This window comes from Pseudorca crassidens, chromosome 9, assembly GCF_039906515.1.
Source record: "Pseudorca crassidens isolate mPseCra1 chromosome 9, mPseCra1.hap1, whole genome shotgun sequence".
Lineage (NCBI taxonomy): Eukaryota > Metazoa > Chordata > Mammalia > Artiodactyla > Delphinidae > Pseudorca > Pseudorca crassidens.
Genome location: NC_090304.1, coordinates 10,183,673 through 10,195,893, shown reverse-complemented (window position 1 = coordinate 10,195,893; position 12,221 = coordinate 10,183,673). Strand labels below are relative to the sequence as shown.

At 53.4% G+C, this 12,221-nt stretch overlaps 1 non-coding gene across 1 annotated transcript; it reads right to left on the bottom strand.

Moving 5' to 3' along the window:
* Nucleotides 1–770: 770 nt before the first annotated feature.
* On the bottom strand, nucleotides 771–843 carry TRNAG-CCC (transfer RNA glycine (anticodon CCC)). Its single transcript has one exon. It is a non-coding gene; the product is annotated as a tRNA-Gly (tRNA).
* Nucleotides 844–12,221: the final 11,378 nt, after the last annotated feature.

The following is a 12,221-nucleotide window of genomic DNA, read 5'->3' as shown; positions in this document are numbered from 1 at the left end:
GCCCAACCACGCTTCCCCACAGTGGCCTGAGGGCCCTGCATTCCAACCCTGACCCCCAGCAGGTCCCACGACCACGGCCGGATCAGTGCCAAGCAGTCCTCTGTGCGTCACCAGGGCAGGAGCGGTGGGCACGTCTCACCCTGTGGCCACTTGTGTTACTGAAACCCTGTGGGAGGGACTGGCCTTTGCCACATCCCTCTCCTTTGTGCTGTCAGGTGGAGAGCGGGACATGTGGCTTCATTTTCAGGGGTCCGTCCGCTCACGCCTGAGATTTGAGCTTCCAGTCTGGCCCCGACCAGCATCAGTCTGGCCCCCTTTCCTCGCCTGGGCCCAGGCTGTCTGCAGCGGGTAGCTGTCCAGGCCTGAGCTCCGGAGTCAGACTGCTTGAGTCCAAATTCCGGCTCCCCACACCCTGCGGCTGCCTCCTGCCTCCAGCTGACCCTCTGAGCTACAGCTAGGAGCCGTGCCCGCCCTGTGGGCTAGAAGAGCTGCTGCAGTGATGCTGGAGCAGAGGAAACCCGAGTCCCAGATAGGAGTGGGGACTTGACGTTGTCACTCCTGCTTGGCCCTGGACAGGCCCCTGAGGACCCTTCTCTGGGAGCAGGCCTCCACTTCTCTGGGAGAGTTTGGGTGGGCGATCCACCTGTACAGCCTTACCGCCTAACCTGGAAGCCCCGTGAGGGGGCCCTGTCTCTCTCTCCTTTTTTTTTTTTTTTAATATTTATTTATTTGGCTGCGCCGCCTCTTTAGTTGCGGCATGTGGGATCCAGTTCCCTGACCAGGGATTGAACCTGGGCCCCCTGCGTTGGGAGCGCAGAGTCCTAACCGCTGGACCACCAGGGAAGTCCCGCGGGGGCCCTGTCTCTGAGGCCAATTCTTCCAGGCCCTCCAGGAAGCTGCTCCGCTCAGCTGTAACCAGCGAGTCTCTCCTTTCAGCGGGTGCCTATTGAATCTGTTCCCAAAAGCTTCCTGCCTGCCCCGCCCCCCGATATTTTAGAAACAGCTCTGAGGTGTACAGTGATGATGATTACCCTTTATTAAGCCCTCACAGCCTGCCGGGGGCTGGGAACATTCCGTGGGCATCCATCGTTTCAGCAGGAACGCAGGAGGGCCTCCCTCTGGGGGAAGTCTGGGGACACAGGTGGGTGCTGCGCTGACGGCATTGGGGTGGGGTGCGGAGCCCAGAGGGCTGATGGGATGGCAGGATGGGGACAGATGCTGGGTGCCCACTTGTGACGCACGCGGACGTGTGTGAGGCTGAGGCCCGTCGTGGCGCTGTGACAGCTGATGCTGACGGGCACCATCTGGCCTGAGTCACGTGGCGACCTGAAGCTCCACCAGCTCATGGGCTTGACAACTGGTCCGCTGGGAAAAGGCATCTGTTCATGGGAACGGGAGGCCTGGGGGGTGGAGGGAGGCCCTGAGTGGGGAGGCTGCAGGACAGTGGGTCTGTTACCCACAGACAGATGGAGGGCCTGAAAGTCGGAACCCCATCCCCAATTTCCTCTCTGACCATCTGGAGGGCCACCCATGCCCACGGAAATGTTCCCTGAACGGCAAGTATTTTAGAAGACAGACGCAGGAAATCCCTACCTGGGGCCTCTATTCAAGGTCAGAGGAGGGCCTGCTGGGGTCTTCCAGGCGCCCTGACACTCCTTGCTTCTCAAGATGCTGCTACAGACAGGGTTTGCCAAGAAAGATCTTTGAGTCATAAAACTTCACCCCTGGAAGGACCTTTGTAAAAACCAGGTCAGCCTGAGCCAGAGAGAGGCGGCCGGTTCCCCAAGGCTCGCGGCTTAGTGAGAGCACGCTTGGGTCTCTGTTAGGAACGCAGGGCCTTTCCCATCACATCACTGCACGGGGGTCTCAAGTGTGCAGCTGGTGAAAAGCATGGGGCTTTATTTTCATTTGCTGAAGGAGAGGGGTGTGTGTGTGTGTGTGTGTGTGTGTGTGTCAGAGGTCCCCAGTTAAAGAGACAGGCCGGAAAGGTATCTAAGAAAGGCATCCTAAGAGAGAGATTGGGCGAGATCCTGAAGAAGCTGTGCTCAGGAAAGACTTTGGGAGGCTCTGGGCCCAGTGACGTGTGGCCCCTCTGGTCCCCTCGAGTCCCTGTGGTAGGACAATCTTGCTGCAGGGGCACGAGATGCTGGTCCTCCCGCAGCCGCCGTCCCCACCTGTCCTCAGAGGGGATGCTACACAGTCCCTTCTGCTCTGCTCTCATTTCCAATTCAAAACCTGGGGTGGGTGCTTCTGCTGGGTGGCTCCCAGGTCACACGCCTGCTTCCAACCTGCAAAGGAAGCTGGGAATTCCCAGAGTTTTCAGCTTCCGTAATAGGACGTGTGGGTTCCGCCTTGTAAAGCAGTTGGGGTTCTGCAACCTAGGAGAACGCTGGGAGGCCCGAAGAGTTCAGATGTCCTTCACATGTGGGTTACCGTCAAGAAGAAGGAAATAAGAATTTGCGGAGCGCCTCCTGTGAGCCGGATGCCTTACACACCTGGCCGGGATGCTGCTGGCCCTTAAGGACTTATCGTGAGACATGGGAAAACAGACCCTTCCTCTCTTGCCCTAATGGTATACCAATCTATGAGGTTCCTGATGCAAACGGAGCCCCTTGGACCTGGTTCCCGCGTGCGGGGCACCCCCTGTTCAGCTCTGTGCACGGCAGGTGTGGATTTCACAGGCATATACTCAGGAGCTCAGAAACGTACCTTGGTCTCTCTGTAACTGGCATCCATCTCTTTGCTTCCAGTTCAACTTAGTCCTCTTCGAATTGAAACTGTCGACTGAAAAAAAATGCACAGCGTGAGAGTTACGAGTTAAGTTTTATTTGGGGCTAAATGAGGACTACAGCCCAAGAGGCAGCATTTCGGATAGCTCTGAGCAACTGCTCCGAAGAGGTCGGGGGGGAGTCAGTATATATGTGATTTTGGTGAAGGGGGAGTACATGCATATTTTTTGCAGAACGTTGCTGCGAGTCTTGTGAAGGTTACTGCTTGTCCCGAGGAGCAGACGTCACCATGAAGGATTTTAGTGCTTTTCTAGACACAAGGAGATGCAAGAAGTGGGCTCATAAAATCTTCTGAAAATATCTAACTATGTGAACACCTGTTCTGCCAGTTTCTCCCAGAGCACAGAGCGCCTTATTCCTGATCTCCACCCCAAACTCTTTCAGGGGGTGTTGAAAGTCAGCAGCTGCAGTGACTCATGATTTCATCCTTGTGGAGGTAGATGGCAAGTGCCAATTGGTAGCTGACAAAACTGTCCATTCAGGACTCAAATCCAATCAGGTCAGGATCCGCCCCCTCCCCTTCATCTCCTTCTCCAGGAGGGTGTATACACGGAGCTCGCTGCGGGGGAGAAGCACCCATCCATGTTGACTCCCCCTGAGATGTGGGAACTCAGTGGGCTTTGGTCATCCACACCTGTCCTCCCCATACCTGATAGGGACAGAGTAAAGGGACAAAGTAGGTAATTAAATAGTTAATCCTACTAGGGGATTGTAAATAAAGAAAAAAGTATGGGAGACCCCTGTAAGTTAATGATCACTCGAGAAAGCAGGTTTGCTTAACCACAAAACCAAGCAGGCTTGCTTAGCAACAAAACCATGCAACAGAAGCATGAGACACTCCCCCAAACACTAAAACAGTTATGGCATGAGACCCACTTCCTGCCCAGTGAGCTCAGTAAGTTAATGATTCCTAGGACATGCTCCTCTGGGCGCATTAAAAACAAAAATAAAAAAATATATATATAAGGAAACCTGAAATGCCATTTTTAGCATATGTTACCACCTTTTTGCTCATTTCCATTGTGCCATGACATTCCTGGCTTGACCATGTAGGGATAAGAAAACTCCCCCACCTGACATGGAAGAGGAGCTGATGATGGAAGCATGACGTCTACTCAAGAGTGAGGAAGAAGGTGGTCTTTTCCCCCTCGCCACTTTTCCTTTGATTATAAAACTGTAGCCCACTAAGTCCTCGGGGCGAGGCATCGTCTCGCCTGCCCACTTGTGAGCCTCACAAGCGTCCCATTCTAATAAATCACTTCTTAGCTATCACTTTGCCTCTCGCTGAGTTCTTTCTGCACCGAGACGTAAAGAACCGGAGCTCCTCAGAGCCCCCCAAAACTCCACCTAGCGGTTTCGTACCAGCCCAGAAGCAACTGTGACACTCTGATCTCTGGTTGCCAGGGTCACGCAATCAATCCCTCAGCTGCCTTACCTGGACCACACACGCATCTCCTCCAGGTCCGTCGGCTTGCTCTCAGACACACCAGGTCCGCACTGGAGGTGCATAAACTTCTGGATACTCCCCCTCATGATACAGGGGTGTATAGAGGATTCTGGGGAGGGGCCAGTTCTCCTCCATTTCTACTGAGGCTTCTCCATACCGTGGAGGGGGGCAGGGCATTGTGGGAAGACTGTTGCCTCCTCAGGACATACCTGGTAAAGGAAGTGTAGGTCCCCTCTGCCCCGGTGTCCCCCAAATGTACTTGGGACCTTTTCATGGCACCCTCAAACTCAGCCCAGAGCAGGTGGCCAGGGACCCCTTTGAGGGCCAGCATCCAGGTTTAGGAGTACTGCTCTGCCCCTTCTCTCCCACCTGCCTGTTGAAACTTTATCTCCTTTCGGGTGGAATCTTGGCTTCTGTGGCGGCACGTGCTTCCCCACTCCAGGGCTTACAGCATCAGTTCCCTGCTCTCCAAGTTCAAAGCCAAGTTTTTTGACTTCCAAAAAATATTTCTCTCTTAAAACGGGCTCTGTGTTTCAAAACCTCTTTTGCAACTCAAAGCCGAGGAATTGAGTCTCTGTTCTGAGTTTCCTTTGGAGAGCGGAATATGAAAGGCTAATTTAGCGTCTGAATGGAGGGGAAGGGATATAAGGAAACTGCCTCCCGAGGAGCAGCAGTTAATATCTCAAAATGATAATACCCAGCTCCCGTGTTATCTCACTGACACGATAATCCTTCGAGGAGAGGGTGATCGCAAACCATTCCAGGGCTGGGACTAGCATGAGGTGAGTGAGGCGTTTCCCTGGGCACAAACTGTAAGGAAGCGCTCCCCAGCTGAGGGATGTAGATCAGTAGTAGTTCCATGCAGGCATCGGTGGGTTTTTGTTTGTTTGTTTTGTTTTTTACTTTTTTTGTTTTGGCCGCACTGTGCAGCCTGTGGGATCTTAGTTCCCCGACCAGGGATGGAACCCGTGCCCCCTGCAGTGGAAAGAGGAGTCTGAACCACTGGACCACCAGGGAAGTCCTGAATGCAATAATTAAAAAAATCAAAATTAATGCAAAAAACTCATGATGAACAAAATATCAAAATTTAGAATAAAGACAGGATTCGTACTACTGACCTTTCCTTTTGCTGCAGGCTCCAAATGGATCACAGCACTGGTACCAATCCTGCCTATATTGCATTCACCTGTTATTTCTCTTGATTACTACGGAGCTTTTTGGTCCCTCCTTAAATTTTGTGCCCGGGGCAAGTGCCTCACTCACCTCACCCTAGCCGCCCTCCGCACCCCCCACCCCCGCTTCCCCCCTCACCCCAGCCCCACTTCACCACTATTTGGGACTTTTTCCAGATTTGAGAATTGAGGTTCTGAGAGAGTGAGTAGCTCAAGCGGGACAGATGGCCCCAGGGAACCTGTGGGAGAGAGACTTCCCATTCATTCATTCAACACATATTCCTTGAGTAGGTACAGTGCAGCAAGCACAGGGCTGAGAACCACGGAACATCAGTGAACAAGGTCCCTGCTGTTGCCGAAATCTTGGCTTCTCTGTGTACCGATGCCAAACAGAAATATGGAAACAGAGATTTTGGAGGAAGAGAGAGATGGCTTTATTTTTCTGCCAGGCAGAAGGGAAGACACAGCAGGCTAGCCTCTCAAGAACTGTGCCCCCCCCTCCTCAGGGAATCAGAGATTTTATATGTGGGGCTTGCAGTCTGGGGTATATGATAAAGATCAAAGTAGTGAAGGTCTTGCATTCTTCTTCCTCCTGCATTATTTCAAAACAGTCACATCTGGCGTCAGGCAGCCTGGTAATTGGGTCCGTCTGTCTCTGGGTTATCGTCTGCGACCTTCTATGTGACATGCAAATACAACAAGGGGTGATTTGCTACAAGGGAGTGCAGGATGTAATTCACATAGTGTTAAAGAGTGATAGGTTCGCTTTGTGAAGTACAAATCTAGTTACAAGACACTACAGATTAGTAACAATTAAAATAAAACTAGGATTGACTCACTCTTTCAGGCCAGGTTATGTTTTTTCTCTAGCCTGTTCACTGTTCCCTTTATTTTCCTTGTTCTCATGGAGATTATATCTTGGTACAGAGGAAACAGACTTCAACTAATTCATGGTTAATTATTTATTTAATTATAATCGGAATAAGTGATTTGAAGAAGAAATGTGGGAATTCAAGAATCTGTAACACAGGGGCTTGACTCCCATGTGCTCTGGGGGATCTGGAAGGATTCTCCGAGAGAGGTAGGTTGTGAGCCAAGTAGAATGGGAAAAAGAGGGACTAGCATATGCAAAGGTCCTGGGGTAGAAAGAAGCTGGTGCATTTGAGAAACTGAGAGAAAGTGTGTTAGACCAGGCCAATTCTGTAACAAACAGCCCTTAAGTCTAAGTGGTTAAACATATTAAAAATTTATTTCTCATTTGCTTCACAGTCTAATGTGGGTCAGATAGCTCATCTCCAAGTGGTGACTCAGGGATCCAGTTCCTTTCCACCTTTAACACTGCAGAAAATAAAAGAGAGTGGAGGATTGTGTGGGATGTGGCATGCGTCACTTCTGCTCACATCCATTGGCCCAGTGCTCATTCCAGGGCCCCACCCCATCAGCCTGAGAGCTCAGGAAGAAGTGGTGGGTGGGGGGACAGATGCTGGTGACCCTTAGCAGCCCCTGCCACAGGGAGGGGGAGGAGGCCAGGCAAGTCCTTGGTGGTCACGATTGGGACCTGTGTCTGTAGTCTTGGAGCAAGACTGGACTTGCACTCGGCCACAGATCTGGGAAGGTATTAACATATGGGCAGCTGCCAGCCGTGACCACCATGGCCTCTTCCAGAAGGAAGGAGCCATCACGCTCAGAAGCCATTCTGGAACGTGGAACCTACCAGAACCATTAAGATGGTCAGGTTCCCATGCACAGCGTGGAGGCGTGGCCCAGATCATCGAGTCAGCCTCACTCCCTTGGCCTTGTTGCTCCAGCTCCAGTGTCCTTGGAAGAGATGAAGGGGGTTGGCGGGGGGTGGGGGGGACTGAATGGAAAATGACACTCTCAGCTTTCAACAGACCAAGCAGGTCAGTCTCAGAGCTCTGGTTTCAGGGGACAGTGATCCCCAAGGTACGTCTAGGCTCCAGTTTCTAGGGAGTCTGGGGAGCAGATGCGCAGAGGCTGGGTTAGCCTTGTGAGTCTGGCTGTCTAATGAAGGGCTCTGGGCCAACGGGGGGCCAGAGACTGCCTGGGATTTGCTAATAGGAAACCCCTGAGCCCAGATCACAGCCCCTAGGGGACCTCTTTGCTCTGTCCTCCCCAGCCTGTTTTGGGGTTCCTAGGCTTGCCTTGTGGGTTCTAGGACACCCCCAGTTGGGCAAACGCTGAACCCCAGGGCCTGGGATCAAGATCTCCAAGTAGGGCCATCCTGGAAATCTTTGTGCTGTTTGCAGGATGCGGGCAAGCATTTCGGCATCCTAGGTGGTTTCTCTGATTTTCCCTAGCTGAGAGGCAAGGAGACATAGTAGGAAGAGGCCTGGCTCTTCAATAAGATGGACTGGGTTGGAATCCTGCCTTTGCCCCTGACCAGCTGTGTGACCTTGATAAAGTTACTTAACTTCTCTGAATCTGTTTCCTCACCTGTAGAGCAGGGGGATTTAGTACCTGCCTGGCAAAGCTGTGGAGAAAGGTAAATTAGATAACCAGTAGGTGCTCAGTAAATGATAAACATCATCACCTCTTGGAAGAGAACCAAGATGGGAGGGGTGGGAGCCGCACAAACCCCGAGACACAGACAGACAGACACACACGCACACACACACACGCGCACACATCGTTCTTGCAGCTGCAGCCAAAGGGATCCTATTAAAATGTGTGTCAAATCATGTCACTCCTTTGCTCAGTCCCCCAGTGATCTCTCACCCAAAGTCAAAGCCAAAGCCTTCACAGAGGCCACAGGCCTTCCGTGCTCTGCCCCCTCCTTTCTCTCTCTGGCCTTGTCTGCTGCCAAGCTCCCCTTTCTCCCGGGCTTTCTGTGGCGCCAGAACGCCCAGGCACACCCCTGCCCTGGGGTCTCGGTGTCGCCACCCCCTCTGCCTGGAATGCATCTTCCCCAGATGTCCGCCTGCTTGGTTTGTTCCCTCTTCTTCCCGTCTTTGCTCAGATGCCATCCTGTTGGTGAGGTCTCCCTGGCCGCTCTGTTTTAAACGGGGTCCTCATTCCTCCTCGTCTCTTCCTTGCTTTATCTCCTCCATAGCCTGATCATCGCCTGACACACCGAAATGTGTTTTCTTGATTACCTCCACTCACAGGAATGCAAGTTGCACAAAGGCAGGGTTGTCTATGATGTTCACATTCATAGCCATCCCCAGTGCCTGGGCATACAAGTAGGGGCTTAACGTTTGTTGAATGAATACCTGAATGATGGTGAGGACTCAAGTTCTGGCTGGTGCAGGTAAGGGGAGTGGGCCATGGCACGAAGGATATTGTCCCTTTCCTTTTTGGCCAAATGAGGGAGTTGGACTAGACCCTCAGGAGATCACGAACCATGGGAATTGTGCGCATCACTGAGCGAGTTCCAGCCTCCATGCGCTTTTCTGGGATTAGGGTCACCGGCTTCTTACAGACATTTAACAGAGCCTGTGATCTCCCAGAGGAGCTAAGCACCCTCCCAGCTCTGACATTTCCTTGTTGGCTCTAATACTTGCAAATCCTTGCTTTCTAAGAACCTACGAGGCCAGCATTCCGTGATCTTATTCAAGTCTCAGCTGCCACAGTGGCTCCAAAGATCAGTAGGGGGGCGTGGGCGGGGGTGGGGAACCAGAGGGGCCTCGGCAGGGTCAGTGGGTCAGGCGGCTGGGGTGCCTGTGGGGGCACGGGAGGGGCGACAAAGGAGACTTCTACATTACACGTGCTGTTTTCTTCCTTTTATTTAGAAGAAAATAGATTTAAAGCAAGTATGACAAAATGTGAGCAATTGTCAGCGCTGGCTTCTGGGCACAGGGGTGTTTATCACAGAGAGCTTTGTACTTTTTCTATATTTCAAAAATTTATTTTAAAAATACAGATTTGGAGGTGGGCAGGACAGTTATAGCTCATGATTAGGAACGGAGAGGCCGTTTTGGGGGGCCGAGGGGCCTGTTCTTTGGACATTTTTTCCAGTGCATGTGGGCAGAGGGGCTGGCCAGGATCTGGGCCCGTTCCTGGAGCTGTCAGCGCCCCTCCCTGCTCCCGGGTTTCAGTTTCCTGCCTTGCTGGGGAGTGGGGAAAGGCTGAGAGGCCCCGTGCTGGGGGTGAAGCTAATTCATTAGTGACGCCTTGTCAAGGACTGGGCGCCCGCGGTGACAGCGTGATTCACCGACACGATTGCCCCGCTGCCAGCCTGCGTGGGCCCGGAACGGCAGTACACGTTACCTTTACTCACTGAGCAGGGCCTGGTGGGAGGCGAAGGTACAGCATCTACCCGGAGCAAGAAAAAGACTCGGAGAAAGAAGAGAGCTGGTACCCTGTACCCTTGAACCCAGGAAGCGCCGTCAAGCCTGGTGCTGGCGTTGCAGGGGCTCATGCAGCTCCTGCCCGTGCTGGCAGAGCCCAAGAGGGCTGCCTGGTGCTGGAGCGCCAGCTCCGAGCACGTGGTGAGGGGGGCTGGCTGGGCTTCCTCCTCCACAGCAAATGTTCCCTTGGGGAAACTGCTGGGGGGAAGGTGGGCAGGAGGGTGGGGGGAGGTGCTCATCCTTATCCCGGCTGCCTGGCTGGGTTTTCCTCAGCTTTCTGGTGTCTGAGGTGACACCTTTTCCCAGTTCTCCCGAATGAGTAGAAGGGAGAAGGTTGGATTGGGGCTTAGGTGGGGTCTGGAAGGAGCTTGAAGTCCCTCTGGCTGGGGCTCAGGATTCTCCTACATCCCAGATCTGGTGTCTGGGCCGCACTTATTCTCTGCCCGGGGGCTTCTACCTCAGCTTGCACCTCATCAGTCTTCGTTCCAGGACAGGGGTCCAAGGCTAGTTCCTGGCTCAGAGCAGTACCCGTCTCTGTGTTCACCCCATGACACCTCTTGCCTGATTACAACTACTACGGCTCTGCTCTTTCGTTTATTTATCCAACACATAGATAGCGAGTATCTGAGAAAAAGCTGCCAGGAGCATAAAAAGGTACACACTGAATAATTCCATTTATATGAAATCCGAGAGCAGGCAAAGCTGATCCGTGATGATAGAGGTCAAGGTTATGGTTGCCTCTGGGACTGACTGGAAGAGGCAGGTGTGAGGGAACTCTGAGTGACGGAAATATTACACGGGTGTTTACATTAGTCAAAACTCACCAGACTGAAAAAACAAAACAAACAAAAACTCACCAGACTGTATACTTACGATCTATGCATTTCACTCGATGTAAAGTTTGCCTCCATCTTTTAAAATGTTGATAATTTTCATGGAACGACTACTCTGGGCCAGACCCTGTGCCAGCAGGGAAGGAGACAAGCTTACCTGCCCCAGGCAGCTTACATTTCAGCAGTTGTAGTTTTCATCCTCTCCTTGCACTGGCCCCTGCTGTCTGCCCTTGGGCTGGCCTCCTTCCCAGATTGTAGTGGAGATGGGAGTGGGGGTGGGTCAGAGGGCAAGATGCTGTCTAGAGGTCTGTCCCTGCAGTCAGTTACATGGTCACACCCACCAAGGTGGGAAGGCAGGATGGAGGAGGCCTGGAGCCTGCAGACTTGACTTCCTGGCTGTACACTCTACTCACTGTGTGATCTTCAGCAAGTTGCCTGCCTAATCCCTCTGGGGCCACTTGCCTCATCTTTCTTATGGGATTAATAATGCCTTTGTCATAGGAGTTAGACTGAGGCTCTGCTGTGAGAATATTCGTGGACAGAGGTGGAGTCATTGTTTCCATTTATTGCAGTGGTACTTGGTTAGGAGCAAAAGTTGGAGAGTCAGACTGCCTGGTTTCATATCCCAGCCACCAGCCAGCAGGGTGACCTTGGGCAAGTCACCCACCTCACATCAAACCTCTCAGAGCCTCAGTTTCTCCATCTTTAAAATTGGGGCAACGAGGGTACCTACCTCATAGACTGTGGCAAGGACTCAGCGCAATGCTTTTAGCATAGTGCTGGGCACATGGCAGGCTGGCAATAAACCAGAGGGAGTGTTTCTGCTGGCAGCTCTGGCAGGAGGGATCGGAGCAGGAGGGGAGAAGTCATGGGCAAAAAGCTGTTGGTGGGAGCGTGTGCAAGAGGAACAGTTCCAGAACGAGCGTGGTCATCACTGGTGGTGCTCAAAGGCGCTTGAGTGCGCCAGTCCTCCGTCCACCGCAGCCACACACCGAACTTGAGCATAGCTGGAGGGACTCGGCAGGAGAGGGGGGTGTGAGTGCACGAACCAGGAACCTGCTGTGCACTGCGGGTGCACTGGGCGGGGAGGGGGGCGGAGCCAAGCTTGGGTCCCCGCAGATCCTCAGCTGTGACCCAGTCTGAAAAAGCCCAGAAAGGAACAATGGTCTGAGTTACTATCTTAAAGTGACCCCAGCGGGAAGACTGGGCGCACGCCGCTGTACATGAACGGCCGGCAATGACCGCGCCCCTCAGTCCCTCCTCGAGAGCCACTTGTCCAGAGTCCTGGGTCGCGCGCCGGCGTTTCCTCGGTCCTTGGTTCCTTCTTCTTGGACTTGCAGCTCTGGACGCACACAACCGCACACCGAACGGCTCGCTGTGGCTGGAAGCGTAGACAGCGTCTGTCGTCGGGTCTGTGCTGGCACGGTGCCAGGCTTGCGGACAGCGGATCTTGGGTTCCCTCGGCGAGCGCTGGCTCCGGGGCTGGTCGGGGGGGAACGCGGGGCGCGAGCCCCGGCGCCGGGACCCCGCTCTGGTGGCACCTTGGCCCCGCCCCTCCCTCCCTCCGCCTGATTGGCAGCCGCACGCGCGTCGGGGGTTGCCAGGGCAACAGGTCTCAGAGTTGCGAGTCAGTGCTAACCTGAGCCAGTCGGCCTCCGGCGGAGGGAGCAGGG